Source organism: Vanessa atalanta, chromosome 28, assembly GCF_905147765.1.
Source record: "Vanessa atalanta chromosome 28, ilVanAtal1.2, whole genome shotgun sequence".
NCBI lineage: Eukaryota > Metazoa > Arthropoda > Insecta > Lepidoptera > Nymphalidae > Vanessa > Vanessa atalanta.
The window spans coordinates 151,725-172,006 of record NC_061898.1 but is presented as its reverse complement, the minus strand read 5'-3'; the positions used below and the strand labels follow the sequence as shown (position 1 = coordinate 172,006).

The 20,282-nt window shown below is 35.0% G+C and overlaps 1 protein-coding gene across 5 annotated transcripts in view; it reads right to left on the bottom strand.

Moving 5' to 3' along the window:
* LOC125074892 (spectrin beta chain, non-erythrocytic 5) overlaps positions 1 to 20,033 on the bottom strand; it is a 75,586-nt gene extending 55,553 nt beyond the window's left edge. For 3 of the 5 annotated variants that reach the window (XM_047686377.1, XM_047686374.1, XM_047686376.1), the window contains exon 1: positions 5,620 to 5,734. The gene's annotated coding sequence lies outside the window, so the exon portion shown is untranslated. Of the gene's footprint in view, positions 1 to 5,619; positions 5,735 to 19,754 lie in introns of those variants that run through there. The other 2 variants (XM_047686378.1, XM_047686375.1) reach the window with 2 other exon arrangements.
* Between the last annotated feature and the right edge of the window lie 249 nt (positions 20,034 to 20,282).

Here is a 20,282-nt window from a genome sequence, read left to right as displayed (position 1 = left end):
CGCAATTAAAAAAATTGCATTGAAAGACTGGAAGACATTTTGTTTATTAATAAATTCTATCTGAACGAAGCCGGGGCGGGTCGCTGTTCAACGCAATTCGAATTCGGGTCCGCTAGTTTAATTATACGTATCCGCCCGCCATCATTTATGTTTTTCGAAGAAAGCTTTCGAATGTCAAATCTTACGGCTACCTACACCAATTTTACAAAATCAAGATTTACAATTTTATTTTCTTGCTTTTCGGGTAGTTACTGGCGGTATCTGTTTGCGAACTAATAAGCTTAACTTAAGAATAGATAACGTACTGAATCTCTTGTCGATGGAAGCTTAAGATAAATTATCTAAAATTAACTTTTTTTTTATAAAAGTCTCTCTGTATAAAGTATGTTTTTAATTTCGATGCTCTCAAATATTTGTAACACTACCTATCCCGGCTTTGCACTGGTACAATGAGGGTGAACAAGAAAAACTTTTGTGCTCACCCAGGAAAACTCACCAGAGTTCCAGCACAGTTGGATGAAAGTGAAAGGAATAGAAACGCTTAGCGTACAAACATACTAGCATTAATTTATATTTATATACATATAAAGACTTTTTTTTACATTAGCAGCCTGTAAATTTCTCACTGCTGGGGTAAGGCCTCCTCTCCCTTTGAGGAGAAGATTTTCAGCATATTCCACCACGCTGCTCCAATGTTGGTTGGTGGATACACATGTGGCAGAATTTCGTATAAATTAGACACATGCAGATTTTCTCACGATGTTTTCCTTCACCGCCCAGCACGAGAAGTATTATAAACACAAATTAAGCACATGAAAATTCAGTGGTGCTTGTCTGGGTTTGAACCCGAAATCATCAGTTAAGATGCACGCTTTCTAACCACTCGGCCATCTTGGCTCACTTATTTCTTAATATATATCGAAATTAATTATCGATGCTTGAAACCTGCAGTGTTCAATTCCTTACTCGAATCATTTATTTAATAAACTCATTCGTTACTTTTACGGCCACCGCTCAATACTTCAAGTGAAGTCGAGTCAGCTCAAGGTCAAAATTGTTTATTTACCTTTTCTCCGGCGACGAGGTGTCTACGTCATTGAGGTACTTTAGGTATAGCTGTGCTATGGTCACATTTGCTAGCTAGTGTTACATCTGTATTCATGTTGACGAGATTTACTGGATTACGCCACATGCGTGTATTCACAAAACCGCATTGGACGGTGTGGTGGAGTAGGCTTCTCCTCAAAAGGAAGAGGACGCCTCAGCCCAGTAGTGGGACATTTATAGCCTGTTGCTTTATACTAATCTTGTAAACAGGTAAAAAGCGTTAGTTGGTATGTAAGGGGGTATAAATTATAGATATATCATCACATTTTCTTTACGAACAAATTGCGCCCATGCGATGCTGGGGCGGGCAGTTAGTGCAATAATGCAGACCTAACCTTAAAAACATTAACGGAAGCAAAATAATTATTCCTACCTTCATAACTGTATTTAACTAACATAACTTTGTCTTTTAAATGTTGCAAAAAAACTACTGAGTTTCTTGACGGTTCTTCTCGGTAGAATCTACATTCCGAACCGGTGGTAGATTTACTTAATAAAGTTCTGATAAATGACTGCCTACTCGAAAGTATATTTTGGTTTTGATATTTGTCGACAATAAATCTTTCGATGAGTTTCATGTCGACATTTGTAATAGTTGTCAATATATCGATAACAGATAACGTCACCAGTTTTCAAGGTCACGCGGAATAGAATATTACTTTCTAAGTTGACTTCTACATACATACTTATTAAAGCGTTATTGCCTTTTAGGCATGTCGGAATTTATGTATGAATACGTATAAACGTATAAATTATATTGATGTCTGTCTGAGACAGCTAAATATCAGCTGTTGTTCGTAAGGGCCACTTTTATCTGTACACGGACAGACGGTAGTCATTCTAAATCAGTTGTAATTATTATCATTTATGTTTTTAATATATTACAATCATTTTTTATACAATTTATTGTATTATAATATTTGTTCTTGTGTACCTTACGTAAACTGGTCAAACTGGAATAGATTTAAGAATTAGTTTTTTAAACTACCAATAGTGATGCTAGAAATAAAACTATTTTCAAGATCCATAAGTCATATACTTTGTTTTTTGCTTCCGTTAATATTTCTATCCAAGTAAACACTGTGGAACAGAGCTAAGCAAACAATAAAGTTTCAAAGTATAGCTGTTTTAATGTAGAATAGTTTTTGGTAAACCTGACACATGAGCGAGACTCTCCAACCACTGAACTATCACGGTCACCGAGATATCGGCTCGTACGCAACCGACACACGCGCGCAGTCGTGACCAGCATCGCTTGAAACTTTCACAATGAAAATAGAAATTCTCGATTTAATACCAATTTCTTATTTATAGCCTCATAAGCTGTTTAGCGCCTCGTTACACTTGGTGTAACGTATTGTGTGCAATTGTTCCTTGTCATGGCCACCCAGAACATGAATTTTAGGAGGTTGCGGCTTCAAGCCCTAACAAGCAGTGCACTTGGTGTTTTGGCTTCGAGCTAGCCCACCTAAGTTGGTATCCCCTAGGTATATATTCCACCACAAAACAGCAATATTTAATATTGTTGTGTTTAAGTTTTAAAGGCGAGTTTAACTACAGGCACAAGGGACATAACATCTTAGTTCCCAGAGACGTTTAAAATTAATTCTTAACGAAATTGTTGGGATCATTATTTCTCTTATTTGAAGGTTCATGGTAGTATTTTATTCGGTGGTCTTTGGGCAAGCCCATCTGAGTAGACCACACACTCATCAGATATTCTAAATATTATTTATTAAAGTAGGCTCATAAAAGCACCCTTGAATGTCACGACTCGGCAAGTAGATTCCATCGAGAAGAACCGTCAAGAAACTCAGTAGTTAATCTTATCCACAATTTTAATTTCAGAGTTTGTCATTAAAGTACAATAACATTTTATATATCCAGCCTAGAAATAAATTAATACTCTCACTTCGACATACTCCGATTTGAAGGGATGATTAACATTTAGGAATGTTCATTTCAATATCAGACTACCTACCTATTTTAAAACATTTTTAGATTTTCATTCAACCGTTATCTTCAACAAGCGCCTATCGCTTAACATAGACCGTCAGGCGTAGTAGCTGTAGACCATCAGTGCGAGTTCGGTTTCCGCTTAATAACTTACCGGTAATAAAATTTAATTGATGTCGTTTCACGTCGCGTTACACTTGTTAGATATAGATAAGATTATCAATCAGTTGTAATGATATACATATTGATAACACTTAACTTTGTATAAATAACCCATAACGAATAGTACGGAAGGCGACCATTGTCAGATATACATATTATTTTTTTAATGAATATAATATAACTAATTACTTCTCTTTTTAAGCTTGTTAGGGGGGGGGGGGGCGTTAAGTAGCCCAATGGATCAGAATCGATCCTGCGTATCTAGACATCGCTAGGCGACCCGTATCCCATTGCGCTATTCACGCTTCGAACTACATAATAAATTCGAACATATTAACCATTCCTTACGTAACAACCACCACTTCATAACCACCACGACCACGACTAAGAAGTATTCATGTTTTAGTATATTTGTTTACCCTGCAATTCCCACTTTAATGTAACTTTCCAGGATCCAATAACAACTGAAACTCCATTTTAACGAAATCAACGAATACTGCAGATAATATTAAGATCTCGACAAATGTTGTCAGGTCAATTCAAGGTCAAAGTTTGTTTAGTTATTGTACTCTGGCCATTGGAATGAACTCCGTAATTATTATTATTGGTTAGAAAATGATTACTTAAGGTGACATATAACACGGTAGGTTTGGAACTTGGATCACGCTGCAGGCTCAACGAAATAATTCACATAGCAATGATCTCTCTTAAACTGGTAAACCGTTAAAACCCTAACACCAAATTTCAATGATAGATTCATGGTAACAAACAGCCATTACTGATACTGAGTGTTTTAGCTTTAAAATACACTTTATCGAAGTCGGGAAGCTCGTGAAGTATACACCCAATCAATGAGTACAGATAAGTCTTATCTCTATACATATAAGGACGTCATTTGCTTATCGAGTATCAAATATTTATATGCATTAAAAAAGGCAGATATAAATTTCGCAATCATGTTTTGAAACTAGAGGAGACCTGCACTCAACACATATAAGTGTTGTCTGTACGAATTTGAACCCGGAATCGTCGAATAAGATTCACGTGTTCCAAGCGCTGAGCCATTATAGTCACTAACTAATTTGACAAGATTATTTGATATGTATTAAACTAGTTGTCAGTCGCGGCTTTTCTCGCGATTAAGGGGTTTTTCGTCAGGTGTTGGTATTAAAAAGTAGCCTATGTCCTTCCTTAGGGGTTAAAAATTCCGTTCATTGGGGTGTACGTCACAGCATAACAGACATAGTTAATTAGTACATATTTAATAGTTCTATTCCGATTTCAGCTTCCCCAAGAACAATTGCCAGAAATTGCAGAAGTTAACTAATAAATACGTGATGCAAAGTGAGTGTCTGACTCGTTGATGCGCTTTCACGTCCAACTGATAAACCAATAATCTTAAATTTTGCACACACGCAGTCTTAGTATACAGAAAATCATATAGGGTACTAACACTACCCCGACACGAGGGCGAAGCCACTAATACGCGAATATTGGACTATAAAATATTACCGCTTCGGTCTGAACTAGGTTTCGATGAAGCAAGTCATAATATAATATTTTAAACACAATATTGACTTGATATTGAATGCGAGTCGGTAAACACCGCCTAGTATGTGAGTTACAAAACGTTTTAAAAACATCAACACTACAATACGTTTGCACGGATCGAAACCCCCCACTTCGTTTAACATTTACATATATTAACTTTATTAAGTATTGTTATTAAGCCACACTAAGACAATTTTTTTATGATAATTTAAAATATACAAAACATTTTATACATCCGAGACAATCCTAGTGCCCGGTAGGATGTGCACGCGATTCCGGAACTTCAATGATACATCCCATAGCTGGTTTTTAGGGGGTAGTCTGGTATTTAGTTAGGAGGTTCATTCCTAGTAACGGTCACATACGAATATGGACCCTATATCTTATAAGATATAAAAATAATGGGTATTTGTTATGTAAATCAAGACTGAAGCGATTTTACGAATCAATGAGTCATTTCGATGTTCCTTTTTACATGACTGTCCAATAAAGGTGTGTACCTTTTTACATGACTGTCCAATAAAGGTGTGTAACGTATGTGACATGTGTGTGTGTTTCCTTATTCTACCATAACTTTTAAATTCGAAACAGATGTGTTTGTACGGGATATCATTAGATTCGTCCTCATCCTGAGTAACACTGGCTGAGAATAAATAAATTAATTCAATCATTAATGTTATTAATTATCAAGACAAAAAATATTTAATCATCTTAAACTTTTGTAAAATTAATAATCTCCGATAAAACACTTGTTTCTATGCGTGACGTCAACTTCATTTTTCAAACGTGTTATACGTTAACCTTTCTTATAATATAGTATATTAAAATTAAAAAAATTAAAACCAGGGCGATAACAATCCATCCGATGTGTCAAAACACTAACACTTCACTTGGACACACACAAATTTATAACTTGTATTGTTAGCGCGCGGCAGATGCGTACGCGACGGGGACTAGACGCGAACTGGCCGGTCGCCGGTGAATTTGAAATATGCCGTAAATGGCGCGATTCCGCCATTACGATTTTAGAATACCGCTGGTCACGTATTAAAACTGCATACGTTACTTATACATAAATACATAATATTATAAAAGTTGAATATTTCCTTATGCTATATTAGAATAATCTTCATAGTTGTACCTTTTCTTGTTATGGAATAACGAATTAATATCGTACCATATAAGCCGTTATAGACATATTGACTCATGAAGGCGCGCTCAATTATTGCTCGGTGTGAATTTGTTTTTTATTGTTATTATCATTACATTCGAGCCGAGATGGTCCAGTGGTAAGAACGCATCTTAACCGATGATTGCGGGTTTAAACGCAGGCAATCACCATTGAATTTTCATGTGCTTAATTTGTGTTTATAATTCATCTCGTACTCGGCGGTGAAGGAAAACATCGTGATGAAACCTGCATGCGCTATTTAATGCGCATGTCTTATTGCAACGAAATTCTGCCGCATATGTATCCACCAACCCGTATTGGACAACCGTGGTGGAATATACTGCAAATCTTCTCCTCAAAGGGAGAAGAGGATTTAGCCCAGCAGTGGAAAGATTTACAGTCTGTTACTGTGTGTGCGTTAGTATGAGTGAGTGATGCTCATGCTTACAAGATGTCGAATTGTGCGTGAGACGTGATAACAAAAATTAAAAAAAAATTAAATTACATTATATTTGCTTGTTATGTAGTTCATTTTGTTAAAACTTTAATGCAGATATAAAATAAAAAAAAATCTTAATATATGTACTATTAGCAGTTTAAAATTAGAACTTAATTAGCAATTTTTAATTACAAAATAGGTATGTACATATATCATTTGTTCTACTTTTCAACAGGTGTTCATTGTGTAATTACGAAGAAGAGTAAATTAATTTAAAGTTATTGGTGCGTTATGTGTTATACAATCTCCTGACTATTTACGACTACAAAGAAAATATTGTCGGTTTATCGTGTGTAAGATTAGACAAGAATAGTAGCCAGTTTAATTCTTTACTGTTACGATCCGGAGTTTGATCGCAAGACTTCGGGCTAACCGACTGTAGATATTAATCAAATGCATGTTGCTAACTGCAAAATAATGTGACGTTAGTTCAGTCACAATCGAGATAATACTCTCAAGTCTCAACACATGATAAAGGGCACGTAGCTCGAGAAACTAATACTTTTCATTAAAGTCTGTAACTAGAGAAATTTTGAGTTGCACCACACTGAGCAGGTTGGCAAATAAATATTTAACAGCATTTTATATAAAAAAAATCAGAATCAAAATATACTTTGTTCAATTAGGCTTTTACAAGCACTTTTGAATCGTCATTTAACAAACTATTAAGCGAAGCTACCACCGAAATTGTACCGAGAAGAACCGGCAAGAAACTCAGTAGTTAATCTTCTTCAACATTTAAAAATTCAAAGTCATGTTAGTTAAATATATGTGTATATATGTAATACATAATACTATATAATATGACACGTGCAACCTGAAAATGAACCTCGCGATGTTTTCCTTCCGCCGTCTAGCAGGAGATAAGTTTTAAACCTAAAAATTAAGCAATAAAATATGTAACAAATTTCGAATATGATGAAAAATCTTTTAAACTTAGATGGAGTAACGACTAATTTTCAAACTGATGATATCTTTATATTGAATTTAATGATATAACGGGACGATTTTAAAGCGTCTACTTCTTTAACGAATAATTGATTTTAATTTTGATATTATTTAGAGCAGTGTTTTTCAAACTGTGGATCCCTCGTTTCTTCGTAGGTAAAAGAAAGAAGTAAGTGTTTATAGGTCCTATAGTGCAATAAAAAATACAATTTAACTCAGCAAATTCCTGTTTATTTGAACAATGAACTCTGGAAAGCGTTACTTTTAATAATAATTATAATTTTATCACCTCTATAAACACATAATTTTAATCAGAAGGTAGAACTTTGGCCGTCATATCTTCTTAATTACCAGTATAGAACTTAATAGAAAAACTGTCAGAATTTGACATCCTGCAAAGCTATCGCGTATTTAAGAAGTTTAAAAAGCATTTAATTAGTGTATACATATGGATACGTACGTGTAACATACATTCAACAATATTCATTCGGTTGGATAATGTTTAAATAATAGCATTAAATTATTCAGAATTTAACTATTAAGTTCGAATCATTTTCCTGTTTCTGCGCGTTACTATACAGATAATATTATTATCCTTATATTAATTAGAAATAATATTATAGTTAAATTAATTTAATTTGATTTAATGTTATATTTGAGAGCAAAGAAGAGGCGGGTTTACTGTTGTTAACTTATCGTCGGCGCCCATAAGCATTGGCACTGAGAAATATTGACAATCCCTTACATCATCAACACGCTACCAAACTTGGGAGATTAAATGCTATGACTCTTAAGACTGTACAGGTACACAAACACAACAATACTAAGTACGGGTGAAGGAATAAATAAATAAGTCTTATTTCAAAGTAATAAAATTATTTGTACGTCTTCATAGCAACATTTTATTATTTAAATAATACGACCGATTTTACAAAAAACTTGTTTTTTAAAAACAATCTATAAAATTTAAGTTTTGCTTAATCTCAGCTATATGCACAACTCTTTAAATTATAAAATATACAAGTGTATATAATACGAGTTAAACATTATATCTGCAAAAAATATACATAAAAACATGATAAATTAAATAAACAGTTTGCAAAGGTAAGCAGATACGACCAAACCTATGTTTCTGTCTTCTGCAAAGAGTTGTTTAGAAAAAAAACACTACGCAGTTTCGAGTTTTATTATTTTCATATCGTACGGAACCGACACAAATAATTCGGGTCTGACACGAAAATGTATGTAAAGACTCAAGCTGAAGGAATTCGTTGCCTGTAATCTGTTTACGTCCGGCGCCTGCGCGATAAATAGAGGGATAGTTTTGGGTTCCGTTGTGATTACATCAAAACCATACTCTGAGTGAATGAGTTTAAAAGTGTTACAGTGATACTCATCAACAATGGACAAAATCTGCGATAACTAAGTTATATTCAAATAAACTCGAGCGAATTCAAATTACACATTTACTTACTGTATTATAAAAAGATCATCCACCCGTACATTGGAGAGTCGTTGGCGGGTTACGCTCTAATTAATTTGCAAGCGGACAGTGACCGCCGTGATATTGATATTACTTTTGTTGTTTATATTACGATTATATTATTATTTTTGTATGGGTGCTGTCGCAATTTCAAAGCTAACATTTTCAAGTTCAAGTAGAGAGGGATCTTTGAAGTTGGTCTGTTGTAGTGATTATCTTTGAAACTTGTTACCAACATAGCTCCCTAACAGGCAAAACGCTTCTCACGACGCATCGGTGCGAATTGACTGAATGCGGCTCATAACACTACAGTGTCAGTGGGTAGCTTGATAATATGACAAAGATTTACAGCTGTAAATGCATCATAATATATTAATATAATATTTAAGTACAGCTACAGTTTAATTTAATTTCGATCTCTTTACGTCTATAAAAATAAATTGAACCTAGAATATTCGATTGTAAACAGTATTCAAGTTAAAACTACGTACAAAATGTGTTCCTACTACTTATCTAATAAGACGGATTTCGTCTCAAAACCCATGAAACAAATGAATAAAAAAAAACTAATGATACGGAACCGTTTATCGCGGAGCGGCTCGTGTCTAACGACATGTTTGTAACATAAAAAGATTTTGAAAAACATGGGACCATGTGCTCGCCGCTCGTACACACGTGCGCGCCACCCGGCGTTACTCAGCTTTATATTTAAACTAGTTTTTACCACAGCTTCGTTCGCGTGGATATTTTACTTGGTAGTAGGGCTTTGTGCAAGGCACATAACATCTTAGTTCCCAAGGTTGGTGGCGCATTGGTGATGTATGGAATTGTTAATATTTCTTACTGCGCCATTGTCTATGGGCTGTGGTGACCACTTACAATCAGGCCCATTTGCTAGTCCGCCTAGCGATACCAAAAAATATATATGTTAGTGACAAGTTTTGCTGTGTTTTTATTGGGCCCAGCATCATATAAGTCATTCAGTGAGACGACATTCTAAAGGTCCATTAAGGAATTTCAAATTTGCGTTTTTAATATTATTTCTTTTAAAAAAAATCTCTTTTGGATTTTTTTTATTTGCAATAGAATATCTATACTAATATTATAAAAAGGTAAAATTTGTTTGTTTGTATTTATGGGGTCACTGGGTCACCGGTATGGCTATGTCATTCCTATAGGATAGAAATTACATTTATAACAACTTTATTAATAAAAAGCACCCCCAAAGACGGGGCGTTTTACTAGTTATAAGATATAATATGGTATGGTATAAAATGGTACCGTCGTTACTTCTGATTTTCCATAACACAAGTGCTTTAGCTACTTACACTGGGATCAGAGTAATGTATGTGATGTTGTCCAATATATATTTATTCACCGAATAGCTCTGCTGCGCGACATTACTGCCAAAGTGGCTCAAGACACGTAACTAATGCGGTAATTAGTGATAGCGTTATCACCGCCGCAAGGTCGCCTGTAATCCCGATTATTTTTAGACATAACTGATTGTTTTATTATCAAAAAGGGTCTCGAGTTAGACATTTTTACACACTGACGTACGATACGATTAGTATATCTGTGTGTGACGATGCATATTTCGAACTAATCGAATTGCACAACCAGGTGTAACTGTTGAGTGTTCTTTTTTATCAAATTCATAAACGGTCACGTCGGCCATTCTTTACGGAAAAAAGCTAATGGGGTTGGTGATGATAAGGTGCTTGAGTTTGTCAAGTCAGTCACTCTCTATCCCCTTAGTCACATAACTGTATAGAACGTCATCAGAGAGTTCAAAAGCAGGACCACCGGCTTTCAGTATCTTGGGCACTGTCAAATACCAACTTCAGATTAATACTGAGAATTTCTAGACAGAAAACTCAATTATAACTTTTATTTACTTTGTGGTAACGCTATGTGCATGTCTGGGTAGGTATCGCATTATTATCAGATATTCTACCGCCAGACAGGAATACTTAGTACTGTTGTTCCGCTAAAGAGTGAGCCAGTGTAACTACACTTCTTACAGCGCCAGTATCTAACTGTATATTTATCTCGGTAACGCGTAAAGGTGTTTAATGTTGAATAAGGTCGGTCCCTTGGAGGTGTGAAAAAATCAATCCTCTACGACTACGCAATCCATCTGGTGATACGGAACCCTCAGTGCGCGAGTCCGAATCGTACTTACCCGGTGTTTTTATACCCACAATATTTGATAACGTTTAACAGACAAGATAATTAATATTTAACGTATGTTTTTACTAGGAAGCTTAAACGTTACATGTAAAATCTCAACGTTTTAATTGAAACCAAAATCTGTATGTATTTATAATAATAAAGTGACCTCAGATATTTGATTCAATGGATTGAATCAATACCAGGTGAGCGCAGGGTGACCAACAAACTGAACACGTGAGGGACACTGACCGAGGCAGTTGTAAGTTATAACAATCGTTCAGTGAGTTTATGATTGATAGCACACTTTGGGAATGAAACGATCGCCTCCTGGCTATTCCTGTTCATTGATGTTATAATAATACTTCTATATTGAATAAATGAATTTGAGCTTGAGTTTGCTACCGGGGCGGGGTCCTACAAGTAAAAAAAGCTAGAAGTGTCATTTGGCGGTTGGATAGGCTAACTTTTCCTAACTTTACAATTTTTGCCAGTTGCCACTGTACGCCATCTCTCGTTTTGTTTTTTCTTAAAATGTTTACAATTAATAAAACGATAAAGTCGATCGATGACATCGATAAAAATGTCTATTTTTCAAATGTTCACTCGAACAAGACATAAAACTGACAGACAGACATACAAAGTCAAAGTCAAAAATGTTTATTTAACATAGAAGTGTACACTTGTTTATTGATAGTCAAAAATCTACCACCGGTTCAAAAACAAACACCTCGGACCTGAGCGGAACCGGCGAAAGAATCTCGTCGAGGCGTTTTTTTAAAATGTCGGTTTTTATAATTATTATTTTCATACAATAACAATAAATATCATAAAGATCATCTCATTCCCAAGGTGTGCAATCAACTAAGAAGTCATTTATTTTTTAATATATTTTAAATTTTATAATTGTATATTTTCTGGGATGCTGTTGAAAAAACTCATACATGTCCATATAAAAGAATGTCCGTCTGAATAAGAGACACCTGGCCACCCTACCCTAGCCGAGCGCCGCTTAACTATATACCAGTAAATAAAACCGTTTAATGTGTAATGTTTTATTATATATTGCCATGCAAGGCCATGTGAGATCATCTCAACAGTTTTGCTGTTCACGTTTATAATAACAATATTTCAGGGTCAGTAGAGCTATTCTCTACGAACTTAATTGCAAAATGTCAGAAAGTGTTATACGACATTCGATAATGTTTTGACTAGAATCTTGTTTCAGCTCGGAACTTTGCACAGTATCTATCGATCTTCTACGGGATTATCTTTCAGAGAGAGCACTGGAGTTGCATGATTTTATACTCATTCCCCACTTGACCTGAGGGTCAAGGCGAGTGAGTTTGCTTGATGGTATACACAGTTATGTTTAGTATTTTCGTGTTGTCGTTTGAAGGGTGAGTGTGCCAGTGTAACTACAAGTACAAAAGACATAAAATCTTAATTCGGTTGGTGCATTGTGAATGTAACAAAAGTTTAATAATTCTTACAGAGGCATTGTCTATGGTAATCATTTAATATCAGATGACCTTTCAGCACGGCCGCCTAGCTATTTAACAAAAAAATACCATCACAGATTATCGATATTCAAACCATTCTAACGAACCATTTTACAATTAAATTACAATGCTGGAGATATATTTCATTAGGAATTAGGAAGCAAAACCAGCTGGTTGAGTAAGATTGAGCACAGAGTATCTAAAATAGGAAGGTCAAAAATTGGTTATTTACCCTGTATAAAAGGGATAGGATCTAACAGAGAGATGACGACACTAAAAGGGTTGAGAGGTATCATGTTTAATCCGGATATAAGCGGCTTTATTCGGTCGCGTTAGGTTTTTTTGTGAGTTGAGTAACACGAAGCGCATGTGTCAGAAAACGAAGCAAACTCGAATGAGTGGACTATCCCTCTCCAAGCCCTTCAAGCATGTGAGATTTTTATAGAGTTAGAATTTAGCGCTACTACAAGATTCATAAATTAATAATATATTAATGTAACTATTTAAATGTGTATAGTAAGTTAAGTCCTCCTGCCGAGCGAAATCCTCCTCTTCTCTTAAGGAGGTTTTCAAGATATTCCAATGTGGTGCTCGTGCAAGTTAATTGTTAAAGTTAGGGTAATATTTTTATTTAAATTAACCAAGTGCGAGTCGGACTCGTGCACGAAGGGTTCCGTACCAATTTCTATACAAACAAAATAATCATATCTGTTGTATGGGAGCCAAACTTAAATATTTATTTTATTCTGTTTTTAGTAATTTAATTACAGCGGCAACAGAAATACATCATCTGTAAAAGATTCAACTGTCTATCACGGTCCATGAGATACAGCCCGGTGACAGGTGGACAGACGAACGGACGGACAGCGGGGACTTAGTCATAGGGTACGTTTTACTCTTCGAGTACGGAACCATAATAACAGACAATAACAAAAAATGAAGTAAGCCTCGGCTCTGATCACTTGCAAACAGCCAAACCAACAAAAGTAATTATTTTAACACAGACAGACAGTTCAATTACATTCAATTATTATGTATGGATATATTTAAACCAGGGTCAGCTGACCTGATGAGTGAGCTAGATTACTGGCAGTGTTTATGCGTTTGTTATCTATCGCCAAACACTGCATTAATAGTTCAATCACTGTCACCTCTTTGACCTCTCCTCGGTGATCTCATCTCTGACTAACTATGTACGATCGTGTGTGTGTTCGATACACACACACACGAGGACCGCGATAGTCCAGTGGATAAATATAGTAGAATTAAACTGTGAACCAGCTGGTTTCGACCGGTGCAAGCGCATTTGGATCTTTTGTTCTTGATTAATCTCGTGACATTGTACGATAAATCATACCCATTAAACCGAAGTGTCGTAGCGTGGTGGAACTAGCTGTTCTTCAAGGCTAGATCTTCTAAGATAGTGTTATTTATTCCGGTGGTTTTACTAATATTTTTATTGTAATAAAAATACTAACCATTGGTTTAAATCAAATCAAAATATACTTTATTCAATCAGTTTTGTATAACTGTATCCTAATTTTACATACGAAGTGTAGATTCCACGGAGAAGAACCGGCGACAGTATTTAAAATACAATGTTACGTCAGTTAAATACAATTATTTACAATGTATGTTGAATAATATGATTTATTTGTTAATATTTTTAACGATTGATTTGAATTCATGAATCCGCAAAGTTAACGTGTTAGGTATGTCCCTCGTGCGTTATAAAATTAATTTGAAAAGCGTATTTGCATTGAAAAACGGCGCTGGCGAGTGCGTTACGCTATTCAATGGAGATTCCGTCGTGATATAACGACGCCCGAATGCGACCATACTCAACAGTCAGCAGGTATTCAGTATGAATTGTACTATTTACTTACATAGAATGTTTAGCAATTAGATGCCACTTGGGTTTATATTTATAATGTTTTTTTTTTTTTGTTTTTGTAGCTGTGTGTAGTTTTACTTTTGGCTCTACTGGCCTTTACAGCGTCTCCGGGGGTGGGGGCGAGTACTAGACTCGGCCTTGAAGTTTGAGCTCGAGCTCTGCGTTGCCTTCGTCCTAAGGGTGGTTAGAACGTAGTCGGTAGGGTGGGGAGCGCTTCTGTTTGTAGCATGATTGTTTGGTTGACTTCACGACCGCTTGTCGTGACGTAACTAATCTGGGAAATTTATTGTGTATCTTTACTTTGTACTATATAAAACACTTTTACTTGGTAGTAGGGCTTTGTGCAAGCCCGTCTGGGTGGGTACCACCCACTTACCAGATATTCTACCGCCAAACAGCAGTACTCAGTACAGTTGTGTTCCGGTTTGAAGGGTGAGTGAGCCGGTGTAACTACAGGCACATGGGACGTAACATCTTAGTTCCCAAGGTTGGTGGCGCATTGGTGATGTAAGTAATGGTTAATATTTCTTACAACTCTATTGTCTATGGGCGGTGGTGACCACTTTACCAACAGTGGCGCATTTGCTAGTTCGCCTACCGATATCGTAAAAAAAAACAATTAGCGAATCTTGCCATCGCGATTCAGAAATGTCAAAGACCTGACACAACGCCATCTAGTATTCGTAAAGGACAATAAGTACAAATATTACGTGTACACATATAATTATTTCTACACGACTAACTTATCAATTATTGAATAATTGTGGAAGGCAATCTGTTGTTCGAAGTCGTACAGCTTCTTGGTCAAACAGCAGTAACTACAAGTACAAAGGTCAAAATATAGTTCCCATGAATTATGGCGCATTAATGTGATATAAGGAATGATTATTATTTCTAACAGCGACAATATATATGTCCCGGTGGTGACCAATTACCATCAGGTGGGCCATTTGCCTGTCCGTCTAGATCATAAAAAAACTATAGCCTTTTTCAATGGTATAAGCAGAGTGAGAAACTAAAATTTACTCTGGTAATACGATGGGACTTCAATCCGACACGACCATAGAAAATTCTGAACGGGGCTACGTGCTTTTTGACGTACGGGAGTATAAATACCAACTTCTAGACTCTCGGCTGCTACTCGGACATCAGCCGAAGTTAGAACCCAGGACCGGAGCTAAAATGGCCCAGTGGTTAGAACGCGTGCATCTTAACCGATGTTTTCGAGTTCAAACCCAGGCAGGCACCACTGAAATTTCATGTGCTTAATTTGTGTTTATAATTCATCTCGTGCTCGGCGGTGAAGGAAAACATCATGAGGAAACCTGCATGTGTCTAATTTCAACGAAATTCTGCCAAATGTGTATTCCACCAACCCGCATTGGAGCAGCGTAGTGGAATATGCTTCAAACCTTCTCAAGGGAGAGAAGGCCTTAGCCCAGCAGTGGGAAATTTACAGGCTGCTAATGTAATGTAAACCAAGAAGCAATGAAAGCTAATCACTTGCAGTACTCACACGTGATTCTATTAACAAATAACAATAATAGTTATCAAGCAAGTCACCGTCCGCGTCAGCTGTATTAAGTCACCTAGTTTAATTTTAAGTCTGAACAATGAACTTTCATAATTGCATCGCAAGGTATTTATCGGTTTTTAGAAATGCTTTAGTAACCAATTTGAATTATTTTAACTGTTCCTACAAATACGTAGTATTAGGTAATAGGGAAAAGTCTTGGTAATATTATTTTTTACCTATACATATATATGTATATATGTGCACTCTATTCCAACCATAATAGGCTTAAAAATAAACAACATTTGACAGCAAATTTACGCGATACCATTGGTCGAGAGCTCGATTAATCTATGATATTCACTATGGATTTGCGAAAAAATGCCGTTTTGAACGTCGACGAAACTGTTATCGAAATTTTGGAAGTAAAAATTACAGTGGAAATAAGTAGTTAAGTGCAATAGTGTTGTATTATAAATAAAGATATATTAATCATAAACTCTTTGTAGTGCACAATGTAGCTGAGTTATTCGCAAATCGGTTGAAACACGTAAATCTAAGGTTTGTTTATCTTTATTCCCACTTCGATTGGAATAAGTCTATTCCAATAAAAGATTATTTATTGAAACAAATACCAAAGTTGTTGCTCTTCTTCTTCTGTTGTTTTTCCTGCCCGTGTGCCAATCTATTCGTGGTCCCTCGTCATCGTCATCTGATGTATTATATACGATGAGTAGGGGGTACCTATCTAGACGGGTCGGCACAAAGCCCTATCAAATTTAAAATTATGGAAATTTGCAGGAAACAAAAACTAACATTATTCTGTCCGTCTATTCGTCCGGAGTATTTCAATTGACCTTGTAGTTTGTATATTTGTTTACCCCATTCAGAGCTATTTTCGGTATTAATACAACACTGGAAACACTACGAGATCGACAAAACATACTTTATTCAAGTAGGCTCATATGAACACTTTTGAATCATCGTAAAGCCAACACCGGTTCGGAAAGTAGATCCTACCGAGAAGAACTAACCAGAAACTCACTGACACGTCTAGAGATAATAAGTCTTGTTTCCGATAATCATGTTGGGATTATTGGAACGAAGTCCATTTACACGGCTTACAATCGTCACGTGAGGTGTCCTCCAGGACAGGGCTGGACCTAAGACATATCAATAAAGTTATGGATTCATTTGCATTATAGTCTATTTTTGACTTTGACTTGACTTAGCTGGGGCCCCCTTGAATACACTGGGCCCAAAAAGCCATATGGTAGATCCGGCCCTGCTCCAGGAGACCTTTCCCTCTCTTTAACTTTCTTTTATATATGATTTTATTTGAACTTATTTTTTGTTATTATTTTAAATTTAAATCAAACGGAATTTAATTATTCTCAAACATTAATTTATTTTGTCGTGTCTGTTATTCAATACACAAAACAATAGGGAAACCTTCTTGTTGACACCTTCCGTTTTTTTTTTAATATTATTAAATGTGTAAATTCAAATTAACATGCGTCCATGTTGTTAACTGTCACCGCCGTCACCGAGAGCAACGGTCATATGACGTCATACTCGTTGATGGCAGCAGGTTGTGAAGGAAAGTGTCCGCACCGGTCTGTCTATACGACGAGCTGACGTATTGCGTTTTATTTAATTTAGACCAACCTTAAATAAGTTCTAAAGGCACGAAACACAACAAAATATACGTAAACACTTATCATTGACGTTTGTTGAATAAGGAACTTATCTTTTAAAATTGATCTCTTATTTTTTAAAGATATGAAGGCCGAAGATAAAACTGTATAGATATAGAATTTGTGGACACACACACACAGATCATATAAATTTAATTGAGGGTATAGATGTATAATATGTGTATACAGAGTTACTGTTGTGATTTTATGGTCTCCTTGGTAGAATCTTGACTTGATGATAAGCCTTCGATAATTCCATCTGGGTACCACCCTCTCATAGAATAATCTACTGCTAAACAGCAATACTATTGATGGATTGCGGCTGGAATCGTGAGTGCCAGTGTATCTACAGGCACAAGGGACATAATATCTGAAGGTTGGTGATGCAACGGCGATGCACGATTTGGTTATATTTTAAATGGCATAAATGTACAATGAGGTGGCCCATTTGATCGACAGTAAAAAATCTACATATCAAACATGCTGACTTTATGTTTAAATATCTCTATAATTCGAAATTACAAATAAGAGCCTATTTCCTATTTAAATTATTGAATGAGTTTAGTTTGAGATGGCGTTATGTACTCGCTACAAGCACTACCATACATATAAAATCACTTACTATATACATACAAGCCAGTATTTCAGAAAAATGGTATTCAAATAAAGGTTACTTTTGAGATGAACAATGATGTTTTCTGAGAAATATAATTATCTTTATTTTAATTTATTGTTGTTTTGTAATAGTCTTTAATTATCATTTTTTACCTTCCTTTTGTTGTCGCTTAACTTTTATTTTGTGCATGCTGTTATCACCTATAAGTAAGATACCACTAGTCTTATTTTTTATTCATGTATCTGGATTGTTTTTAGTGTGTATTTTGTTGATGATCTAATAAATAAATAAAATAAAATAGCCAGCCCCTACACTGTTCAACATAATTAAATAATAACTTTTATAAGCATTTACTTATAATAATAATTATATTATCAGTAGTTTTCTAGTATGATTTATAATTTTTCCTGGGAAACGGCCTTTAAAGTGTTCTCTGATTATATTTATAACGAGAATGTTGTCAAGATGTATTTACTTTTGAGTCGCTTTTCATGTGATTGCATGGTCAACTTTAAAGCTGGTTTATTGCCTCTTTAGCCTCTCCTGATATTTCTGAGTAGTAGTGTGGTCTTCTTCCTTTACTTTTGATATTATGTTTATATACAATGGTAAAAATTAATTGTCAACTTGCATAAACCTTATAACAAAACTCATTAGTCATCCAAAGTTAATTAAGAGTTCATTAAATAATAATTATATGTTGAAAAATGTTATATTAAATTCTCAGGTCAAACTTTAAGATATATCTTGACTTTTTATCTGTTGTTCAAAATATTAAAGTTATAATAATGATACTGTTTAATATGAATCTCCACTAATGTGTTAAATCGAATTAATATTAAAATACTGATGAACTAGACTAAATTGACTAGAAATATTGTTATCTCATTCACACATGAAGGACGAACAAGGATGGAAGTACTCGTCAAATTATTTTAGTTTAGAGACACAAATAAAATAGGCATATAAGAAAAAAAAAACTTTTTTGATGAACTATAAAAAGTTCTACATTTAAAACTGACATTAGACGTTTCATTGCATAAGCAGGATCACCGATTCAAATCCGATTTTTACGTCATATTTAAATAATAGCGAGCAAAAGAAGTGATTTATAAAGAAAATAGCGTAAATAATCGATTCCATACACCTGTACCTATCTAAAGTCTCAAGGGCATTTACACAATGCCGTTCGTACCGGATTATTGGATTACGTTACTCGCTCGCATACCTTCATAATTACTTGTAAGATACGGAGAAATTTAATTAAACAATTATTTAATTGTCACGTTTAAGTAATTGAGTAATAACATATTTATCTCTCGATTGAGAGCGTACCGTAAGTTAAACAATTTAAGTTAACACTGGAAACCTACTTTCATTTATATGTATGTACGTGAAATGCGTCCCTTATAGGAAAACTTTCAAACGTAATAAAAGTAGTTTAGATTAATTTTATATTAGACTAAAGCCTATTTCAACTCACCTTACAACGGGCAGTTCCTTTCCTTCACGCTGTCTCAAATAAACTCATGCAAAATACACAAAAATTTGACCCACTAAAAACTTTTTTACACCTAGTTTGAAGACACTATTTAACATTTATTTCTATCAGTTTACACAATAACAACAGAACAAAACATTTCTAAAGGTAAGTCTGAAACATGATTAACAAAATCCAATGCACTGATAACACTTTTTAAATTAATAATCTTGTTTCCTATCGAAAAACAAGTCGGCGTTTTTTGTAGTACGAAAAGTTGTAAGACTACTATTTGTGATGTCTTTGACAGTTCCTATCGGACTTGATTGCCATCGCGTCCAATATTATAACAGGTAAAAAAGTGCTGTAATATTTATTAATATTATAATACTAATGTCTAGAATAACTATATCAAATCTTAAGCCACTTATCAAAACAATATTGGAAGCAAATATAGTGAAACTAAATAAGTAGATGAATGAAGTAATGATTTTCTTATAACTTGGCTGAATCTTATGATACCACAGCCTT